Here is an 11,517-nt window from a genome sequence, read left to right on the forward strand (position 1 = left end):
TCAAATAATTGGCTTCTTGCTGCCGTCAGTTGAGACGCTGAGAGTTGGACTCCTAGAAAGCGATATCACGGAGTTCTTCCCATAAACTCACTCGCCAAAAAATATTCTATTTATTCTAATATTCTCAGACGCTGGCATCTCCTCCGCCGTGCGGCCGGGTGATAATTACTTCATTCCATTCTGTTCTAATTTCTAAATGAGACCTCGTTCTCGTGATGCGTGAAGGAGGTCTCTCCGTGTCCTGCGCTCTCCTCTGATCTGCTGGCCGCATGTCCACCAGCTCGCTGTGCCACTTGTCAGAGTTAATGATGAGGTGACACGGCGCAGACAGCCTGCCCGACGATCCACCGGCAGAAATCCCGACACCTCCGGTTCTCATGTGGCAAGCGCTTTGTTGGCCAGGAGGCTCCTCGCAGCCACCAACGCATCCGAGTCCTCGCCAACTGAACTGTCACCGGGAGGAAGACGCACTTTCCTTCATTATCTCCGGAATGGTGAAGATCTTTTATATCGTCCTGCTGTGCTGATTACATATTTGATTGACAGCAGGGCCTAATTGTGAAGCTCCAGGAGTAGTTTGGCATGTATCACCCATACATACGCTGGCAGAGCTGGTAAATGACCCTTCGGTGATTACTCCATGTTAATGGGGCTGTATGCAGGTACGTGGAAGGAGTACTAGAATGACCCTGTAGGGGTAAATTACCCTAGATGTACCCCACTGCCCCATCCTCTGCCCACCAGGGTGAGGTGTTGAAAAAATCTCCTTTGGAGGGGCACAGACCCCACACCTCCATCCCTGGTCTGTTGGTAAAAGAAAATAATACATTAAAAAAAACCCTACCTCCTCTACCCATAAGTCTCTCTGGTAGGAGGGGGTGGAGGCCTTTTAAGCACCCATTGGTTGCCACAAGGTCGGCACTCAAAGGATGCCACCTGTAAAAAAAAAAAAAAGAAAAAGTCACTTACTTTTTTTTTCATATCACGGATATTTCATGATTGTAGCGGGTGCTGGGGTGTAATTTGATGAGTTTTAAGGACCTCCGAGTTCCAAGCCTTGCATGTGCTTGCCTGAAGTTTAAGTGTCACCCACTCACACGCCCTCACAAACAACTCACTGATTAGCCAATCTACAAATTGTTTAGCATATGTCAGCAAAAGAAGACGTGCGACTTAAATTGAGTCTGACCATTCCATAAAATATATTTTAAACTTAAATTATATCACCGAACAACCAGTTTCTAAAGACATCATCTCACATGCTGCCGACTCCCCTGGACACCGCCTGGAACGTGGCCACACGGCGCCAAACACTTAGCATCTGGTAAAGACAAAGCCAGTTGGCTCGACAGCCCGCAAAAGAAAGCGACACCGATGTCTGCTTAACACAAGGTGATTCTGTGCCCTTTAAGCAAATGCAATCATTTACAATGTGTCATGGCCGATGAACATGCGCAGGCGTGTGCTGTGGGGCGTACCACAATGTCCTGCCATTTGTTATAATCAAATAAAAAACCCTGCTGTGAGAAAAATGTTCAAAAAATATTTATTCCATGGATTTCCACAATTTTTTGAAATCCGGTTGAGTTCCCTTTTCCAAAACAGGTGGACAAAACACCCACCCGTCTTCTAAGAGCCCAATGATCGTCACTCAGACCCACCAGCCAGACGGGAGATGAAATATTAAACAGGTTTAATCCCAGCTCGATGATAAGTTGGGATACCATACAGGGATGGAACGAGACGGCTTTAATGGAACGCAGGCGCTGCATGATTAGCAATCTGTCCTCCTTATTAATCATACATGTCCACCCGATCCGGCCGCGGCATGGGAAATGAGAAGGTGGGGGGGTTTAGCAGATACGGCACTTTTTTATACGGTATTTGTTGGCGCGTCTCTGCTGTAGAGTCTCCGTATCGTCAATTCTGCCACAGAAGTATTTTTAGGAGATCTCCGGACGAAGGCTTGCTCTCCTATTAATTATTAATTAATTATTGATTATTATTAATTAGTCCTGAATACATGTGATTGAATTCAGCGTATCTTTACCGTGGTTTTCCTCTTACAGCTGACAATGGGACCTCCGAAATCTTGAAATTTAATGTGGAGGTAATTATCCCCTTCCAAACAGTACTTGAAGTACTTAAACAATTATGGGCCCCAAATCCGTGTGCCAGGAAAGAGGCGCACAGCGGTTTGGAATAGGGACTGGTCACAATAAAGAGGGACACTAGGCTTTTAGTGCACGTAGTTAATTTGGAGAGGTAGAGGCCGCGGGTCAAGTGATTCTCAGATGCCTCGGATCCTGCGGCTTTTAATAGAAGGATTAATTCAGGCCTATTAGCTGTTCCTGTCCTTACACTCGAGACAGCGATGTACGCCGTATGCAAAGCGCCTCCGCCGTGATTCAGTGCCCTGTAATTGCCTCACCATTCCCTCTGAAGTGCGATATTGTTACAGATGAAACTGCAGCCCCGGGTCAGAGGCCACGTCATGTTTTACAATCTGCTAATACATAATGATGTGAGTAGCGGAGGCCGCCGGCCAATCACCGAGCTCTCATGAAGCTTTATACTCGCAGGCATTTTATTTGGATTATAAAGTCCTTATTTTCACCTCCGGCCGAGACCCTAACAGGTGACGATAAGATTTCAAAACCGCTTACGGAATACCCGTCCCCCCAAACTCTACATCTTACATCAGTACATTTAATAAACCTAAACTGATAAAAAAAAACAATGCAAGCTATGCACAGTTTTGCCCCAATTCTCAGGGTTTTTACCCAGATTCCAGGCTGAATGGGCAGATTGTCAGAGTTTGTACCCTCAGTCTCAGGATTTTGGGGTGAATGCACAGATTTTCAACGTTTTTTTCTGTAGTCTCAGGATCTCTGGATGAATGGAACGGTTATCATTACCCCAGTCTCAGGGTGAAAGGGCAGATCCTCGGGATTTGTTACCCCAGTCTCAGAGTCTCAGGGTGAAAGGGCAGATCCTCTGGATTTTTGCCCCGGTTTCAGGACCCTGGGGTGAATGGGCAGATTTAATGATATATGTGTATCCTACTATATCACAGCTGACATCTCTGCTTGAATACAGGTGAGTCCATTTAGAATATACTTAGAGCCTGACATTTCATGATTTCCATAAATATTGTTGGCGAGAGACCCGTCACCCTGCCCCACGCGACCTTCATTCACGCACTTTCTCCAGGCAGGGCAAAGTCCTCGTATACTGAAACTTTTTTAAGAGCTTTTCACCTTCGAGTAGCCGGTTCAAGTCACTGGGAGACTGGAAGTGACTGGAAATCAGTAGCTGCTGACAGAATTCCGATGCCTGGCTTGAAGTGCTTGCTGGACATAGTCCAATCCCCGGCGGACGCGCGTCCCGCTCTGCCTGTCAGCTCCAACTAAAAGGACACAAATTTAATTAACTTGCAGGCTGGACCTCAGAGAACCGAACAGACACCCCGTAGGAGGCAGCTGTCGCAAATTGTCCAAAAGTATGCGGGGTATTTATAGCGGTGTTCTGCAGTTAAAGGTATAGCCCCAAATTACAATAACCAAATCTTCCGGTCATATTCACAGCTTCTGTTCCTGTGCCAGAGGGAGCCGCCAACACCAACTGACAGCGGCAACTCGCCATCAACTGCCAGAGTACAGTCGCCAAGTGCCGCAAACACCGTGGAACGCCGCTCTGGATGCAGCCACGCTTGGTCCTTCTCCCAGCGAAGCCACCATCCTGAGCTACTCCTGGTCTTAACCTTCCAGAGGTGCACCATGCGCTCGGACTTTCTACTCGAATCATTACCTCGAGCACCATAAAGCCTGCAATGTTTTGGAGCAGAGTCAGCCGCGTCCGAGTATTATTTATCTACAGGCCATTTTATTTCCACATCCAGCAGCAGACATGCGCCCAGTGGGGCAGATTTCAGACACAGGTGTCATGCATTTGGCACAGCTTGGCTCTCTGGGATAGCAGACATATGTCAATGATAATAATATATTATTATGTATAACATGCCTGAAAAAGAGACCCCTAGATAGCCTCAAAAGCTTGCAATCTATTATACTTCATTTCCTATTTTTCTTTCTACGGCTCACACGGTACAACTGTAATAATTTCACCGACAGAGGGGATGTCGGGAGTCTGCAGATTTACTTATGGTTTCAGAACACGTTTAGCAAGATTTCCTGGTCACAAACGGAGGCTCGTTCCCAAAGAGAGAGGCTCGTTCCTGAGGACAGAGGCTCATTCCCAAAGAGACATTCCCAGAGGACAGAGGCTCATTGCCAAAGAGACATTCCCCGAGGACAGAGGCTCATTCCCAAAGAGACATTCCCCGAGGACAGAGGCTCATTCCCAAAGAGACATTCCCCGAGGACAGAGGCTCATTGCCAAAGAGACATTCCCCGAGGACAGAGGCTCATTCCCAAAGAGACATTCCCAGAGGACAGAGGCTCATTCCCAAAGAGACATTCCCCGAGGACAGAGGCTCATTGCCAAAGAGACATTCCCCGAGGACAGAGGCTCATTCCCAAAGAGACATTCCCAGAGGACAGAGGCTCATTCCCAAAGAGACATTCCCAGAGGACAGAGGCTCATTCCCAAAGAGACATTCCCAGAGGACAGAGGCTCATTCCCAAAGAGACATTCCCAGAGGACAGAGGCTCATTCCCAAAGAGACATTCCCAGAGGACAGAGGCTCATTGCCAGTGATGGCGGCTCATTCGCAAGGGCAGAGGCTAATTAGCGAAGGCAGAGACTGATTCAGAGGGATGGAGGCTCATTCCCGAGGACAGAGGCTCATTAGTGTATATAGAAGCTCATTCAGTGTGGAGGGTCATTCCCAATAACATATGCTTATTAACTGGGATAGAGGTTTATTCGCGGGGATGGAGGCTCATTATCATAGGTAGAGGCTCTTTGCTGGGGGTGAAAGCTCAGCGCTGATGCCTTGATACCTATGTATAGAATATGCTTACCCCTCGGCACACTGTGTTACTGCGGAGTCTGGGAATCGTTCCCTTCTTATCCAGCACATCACGCTCTACCTGCTGACGATGCGCCGCACAAAGATTTATCCTCCCGGTTTAGTCAATTTTGCAGCTGAAGAAGCAACATTTCTATCAATGGCAAAAGCAGAGAACGTCCTCATTTCCAACCCAGACAACATCAAGCGAAAACATCCCTCAACGTAACGGCAGCCGCTTGAGGTGTTTATACTGCGTGCATCTCGCTTTGTACATCAAGATTTTTAGTTCACTTGCTGGAATTGTCTGCAATAAAAATTCCATATTTTATGAGTGTAACGCAAACTCATCTGTGGATCACAACTCCAGCCACCTTCAGCCAAGCAAAAACTTTGGTGCAGTGTAAGGAAAAAAGAACAGGAATTAGGAGATCCTGCTAAATTTACTGTAATATGGCAAAAGCTGAGGGCTGGGAAAAATGATTATAAAATATCACTCCTGAATTCCAATGAGTGAGATTCATTGTCCAATAGACAGACGAAGGCTGAAAAGAGAGCCCCCAATTACCCCCAGGCTTTTGGATGTTAATTGCAATTCTACACGATGCCACGACGGTGCCCAAAGTTACAAGGATTAAAAGTGCCATTTACTTACTAACTGGATCCTTTCTGTGCTCCCTCTATTCCACGCTGCCCCCTTTGGGTGAATGTATGTAGGACAAGCCTGGTTAGTACCCGCTGAGCATACTGTTGTTTGAGCCACCGTATAGATTCCCCCCCCCCCCCCCGTGATGAATGGTGCCATCCCCATCTGCCGATATACCCCCAGGGTATACAAGCAGTGAGGGGTGATACGGCTCGAGTTACCGGGCCTGCAGTCGCCCTGCCTTGTACTGAAAGAGTTAAGGTTTAATGCCGCCATACTTGTCACTTGCACTTAGCGTGATTACCAATGAGTGATATGACAATGAATATTGCGCTAACACCGAGAACTGGATCTCCCCGCAGCTCAGTAACTTCACTTAAAGGTCAGCGTTAAGAAAACCGACTCCATGTTACTGCAAACGATTCCCTGGAGCGCCTTAAACTCCGCACGAAGAGTTTGCTTTCCCCGCATCTGGAAACGCATGAATTATTAGCGGGAACTAAATGCCACGGACGGAGCGGCTGTTTGGGTTCTTTGCCGAGCAAATTGCTCATAATTACATGAACTCTTCATCGCAGTATTTGTGAATTATCTCCCCAAAGTGCGAGTGAATTACCCGCTCCCCATCTCCATTCCGTTAAAAGTTATCTTCAGGACGGAGCAGTAAAATGCGGCCATAATTTCTATTATTCATGAAGTCGAGAGAATGATGGGTCAGCGTGCGCGGGATTATTCTTCTGGGAGGAACATTAATGGGATCTAAATGGGGGCATGCGTCGGAGGCGTGATTTATATAAAAAAATCTTTAATTACATCGAGGTCCTCTCCATCACATCCTCGTCAGGTAGTGAATAGCAATATTTTCTGATCCGGTCGATATAATGGTTTACGGCTGTAAAGCTGGCGTATCGGATGCACACGGCCCGTGCCGCGACCTCCCGCCTGTCACTCATATAAACTGCATCTCACAGCTTTTTAAAACATTTTGCTCAGCTCCCCAAAGGTAAAATAATCTCTTCAACAAAGCACCGGCTCTAATAAATGAATGTAGTTATCCTTCAAGCTGCGACACGGGGGTCTCCCTTTAAGAGTGACACCTCTGGTCCTCGCCCCGTACGAGTTTTATGTACGGCGTAAAAATCAGGAGCAAAGTGCAAACTTTTTTATTCTAAATATCATAAATATGGTGCGTTAAAATGTTAACAACATAAAGGTTTTTTATGTTCTATTAGTGCTCCAATGCATCAAGAGAAGCTCATTTGCATGCTGGGGCGTACTGAATGTCATGCACTGAGCCCTGTGCCCTTGATGCTGATTCAGAGATGAGAAGGAGGACAATCCAACCACCCCGTGCCTAGAACTGAATACGCGTAAAGAGGTCGTGGTGACTCCGCAGATAAACGGATCAGAATTCACGGCTCTCCCCGCGCAGACGCTGAATATGGATTCCATCACGCAGAGGGGGACAGACTCATCCACCTCAACGCAAGGCGATGTTAAGAGAAAAATAAAACAAGAGATACAAGTATGATGCAGATTTACCGGCTGTCTCTTATACTCACATGGTCTATTTATAAAGGCATTAAGAAAAATAATATGTTTATTTTATAGCTCCAATAAAACAGCTCAGTTACACCAGCTGCTGCACGCTGCGTAATAAAACACGCCAATTGCTTTTTAAAAAGGATTTGACAAGTAAATGCATAATTTGCAGGTAGGCAGGAAATATCAGGGCGCCGGGAGATGTTACCAAACGGTTATGATTAATTCGGCTACCAGAAGCTGAGCCGCTACAATGTTTCTTGTTGCTGACCCCGACAGCTTGCGGCGAGCTCGGTCAGACGTCAGAACTAATTATCTGCAATGAGACAGAATCGCAGAGCTCCACGCGTACGACATGATGCCCCTTTACCTCTCTGTTATGGGGGCCATTGTGATGTCGCCCAGAGTCCTCCCCCAGGGGGTAGATGGCTGTCCCCATGACCCAGGGTAGACGTTCTAGTATTTGAGTCCTTTGGAATTAATTAAAAAAATCAGTGGGGACCCGGTAAACATGTCTGACTTTGTCTTTATGCCACGTAATAACACAATATGCCTTCCGGCCCCAGAGTTCCCAGACTCTCTAACGTCAGAGGCGGCCGGGAGCTGCCGTCCAGTGAACGATCAGAAACGTGAATCCGGAATCTCCCGCCAAGCACCCAAATTTAAATGATCATTTATTTACAATAGTTTATTTAATAATAATAATGATGGTGTTTCCATTATGGTTAGTTGTCTTTTATTGTGGGTACCGGCCATTTCATTTCATTTGGAATCCAGTTGAGATATTAGGATGTCTCGGGCTACGAGACACCACGGCCGTTACAGGAGCCGAGTCCGCTAACGTTGGGATGCGTCCAGTTATTGACGATCTGTCTGGGGAGTGGATCAATTAATAAGTATAGGTCAGGGGTCACCGTCTGAAGACTCGTAATGATTTAAGGGGCTTGATGTCTCCGTCAGACTGGCCGGAGGCGATTGGTCGCTCCGATGTAGCGTGAGATGCTGTGAATGGCGGTGACCTGAAATTCACTCAGAAATCAAAAGGTGGTCAAGATGCAGACAGAAAATCTAGAACGGGCTGCTGGGGCTGATCGCTCTGTGTCTCTATTTTACATTTTGGGTGTTACATTTAAGAGACTTGGACCTTTAGCTAAGAGTCACTGGGCATGCGCAGCTGCCTGACTCAAAGATATATAAAAAGCTAAGAATTACTCAGTCTTTATTTGTACATTACACATACCATAGTGCAGTACAAAGGTACTAAGCTCCTAAATAGCCAATGCTGTCTGTTATGTATAAAGTAGGTGAAAGTTTAGTTACTGGAAACTTGCTGGTGTTTGGAAGGAGACGGCGTGGAGATTTACAACGAGTCATCTCGTTATGTGAGCAGGGAATCTGTCACAGATAATAAAGATTCAGACCATAAACATCCAGAGGTGCTGAAACACAGATTATGGCAAGAGGAAGGATCACACCTCAGCAAATCCTCAGTGTAGCCCACGCAGTGAACCGCCTCACCACAGTGGTATTCGGCGGGCGAAGAAGAGCGCACGTTGGGTTTAAATTATCTTCCTTTCTTGACTTTATGCGGTGAATTCAACAAACATCGGCATTGTGACAAAAATTCTGCAAGTACACATTTCTTTAAAGATTTGCGAGGGGAACTTCGCTGTAGGTATCATAAACTCTTTATGCCGACTCCACAAACAGTGAGCGACACTCAAAATGTGCAGATGCTACAAGGATAATCAGTAATTATCAGGTCACAAGAGCTTACAGTCTATAGGAAGTGAAAAGCAGGCCCCACTAACACAGCTGCACTGAAATAACCATCTCTCCATCAGCACAATAACACAAAATGTAAATGTCTTTTTAAAAAAATGCACCTCAGGTCAGCTGACCAGATCCATTTCAGCAAAATCTGAGGACACTTTTCTGCAATTATGTCAGTCACTTAAACCTTGGTGCCAGCATTCTGCCTGGACACTGGACAGTTGGCAGCTATAATTTTTCTCATAATTTATATTACTGATTCATTATTAAAGGGTGAAAAAGAATATTATAAAATGTTAGGTGGGGGTGTTTATGATGTCATTCATGGTGGATCAATTACAGAATTTAATGTCGGTTAGATTTTTATATAAATATCTATTTTTAATTTGTGGGGTGCATTATTATTTTTTCCTGGTTTATGACATATCCGGCATTTGATATACTATAATAATCACGCCATCCTGGTTTACCTTTTGTGGACACCGAGTATGAGATTTCAGTAAAACTCCGGGAATCGAGTAATTCTGTTTGCAGACAGAAGCATTTCTCACAGCCGCCCGCTCTGATATATGTCACCGAAATAATTTATACTGAGCCCGGCTGCCACACCAGTCTTATGGCGTAATTGCTTTCTTAGAAATGTAATTTAGCAGAAAAATGATAAATCCGGGAATGAGATGTACCTGAAAAGATTGTGTAAAGAAACGGCGAATTTAAGAAAATCGTCCAGCGGCCGGTGCGCGGTACAAGAGAAATGTTAATGTATTAGTGCGAGGAAGACGGTCACCCCGAATGGAGACCCCAGCTTGTTACCTGCTGGCGCATTGGGCAATTAAGCATTGCAGTAGAACCGCGGGGAGGTTCTAGAGTGGGGGAGTCTAGAATGAATCGGAACCCTTTCCGGGCCCCGCTATGAGTGTTCTCTGCACAGGTTGGAAATATATAATGTGCACCAACCAAGCTCTGCAAGGATCCAGCTCTCCAAAGTTCCTTACGTTACTATCGGTTTAAGTTTCCTCTTATACTTGCGTTACCACCTCAACTGTAAGGCATTTCTGTGAACGTACAACATTCTCTCTCTGAATGAATGCTTCCCTCGGTGTGTATCTAGTGATGGTCGTCTCTGGCAGTATCTGACATTCCTCCAGCGATAGGACTCGCGGTTACCTAGCGGACCGTGATGTATATTACATTTTATGCAAGTCCCATTAAGTTCCAGCCTTTCGTAATTAGCAAATTAATTGTCGAGCCCTTGTATCCATGTTCCCTTGTACTCTAAATCAGGCCCATTGTTTTCAGGACATTATCCACTTCACCCTCACATTATACGCCGCGCATGGTGTCCTTTCTGGGTCGTTACCAGTCATTGAAGACAAAGTAACTTTTACTACTGACATAAAGCTTGCCGTGTGTTACACATCTCACACACAGGAGCAGAAAGGAAAATCTATCACGAGTGGGCAAATTAATCGAGATTCTGTAACCCAGGGGAATAGAACCATAAACCTCCGGCAGAAACCCGGCACAAAGCCGATGATTCATACTCCGAAGACTCTTTAATTCATCGGTTTGGGGCACAGGCAATGTGCTGCTTTTTAGTTATCGCTTCCATGGGGAAAAGGCAAGAAATCAGCCACAGCTTTCGGGGACATACAGTAAATTATCGCACAGGAATTATCACAATAATAAGAGCTGTCTGAACCCTGATCAAGGTGGACAGGAGATGCTGGAGGTGTTGGCTCTGTCTTTACAGACATTAATAGGTTTAGAAATATTATCAAGTATTGTACACGTCTAGTGTTGTAATGTGTGGCAGAGCGCTGTGTGATGCTCAGATTTCTTTAATCTGATTTTTTAACACAAATTGCACATCATTAAAGGCAAATAAAAAAACCTTGCATGCCCTCGCCTGTAACTCACAGTTCAGAGTTGATTAGTGGATCTGTAAGATGCTCTGTGAGGGTTAGCCTGTGACTGACCCCTCAAATTCTTACTGAATAAATTAGTCTAGAGGAAATGGGTTAAACCAAATGAATCTGCCAAGCAACTCCCAATGGTGAAAATTGTCCTAAATCCTAGTTTCTCCAAACTCCTTAGTTAGATTGCCAGCTCTTGTCCTTAGTTAGATTGCTAGCTCCATATAGAGCGTCTCTGTCAAGAAATAAACAAGTAAACTCCTGCAATTTTGCTTCTCTGGAATTTTGTGATCGTTTTTTCCCCAGGTTTCTGTGATTTTAGCCAATGTCCCCCAGCAGCTTCCTATCTGGAACCATAATGCACTTCCTGGCAGAGAATGCAACTCACCTTTGCAAATCATTTTTTCCTTTATACATTATTTCTGATCCCATAATCCATTGACCTTCCCCTTGGCTCTGACACCTTTCCAGCCTGGATATTAATTTGGGCTCCGCTCTTTGGTTATAAAGAGGTCGGTGTGTGGACAGCCTGCTTAAGAGTGCCATTCACTGCCTCCACTACTACCAGGGGCTGCGTATAAAGGTCTCTCTCTGTAGTGGCGCCTACCCTTGTCTTGCCATTATTTGCAGTGTATAATCGCGCAGGCCTTGGTGTTCTGCATTGTATG

Source organism: Sceloporus occidentalis, unplaced genomic scaffold (assembly GCF_023333645.1).
Source record: "Sceloporus occidentalis isolate IW3139 unplaced genomic scaffold, rSceOcc1.0.p SCAF_410, whole genome shotgun sequence".
Taxonomy (NCBI): Eukaryota; Metazoa; Chordata; class Lepidosauria; order Squamata; family Phrynosomatidae; genus Sceloporus; species Sceloporus occidentalis.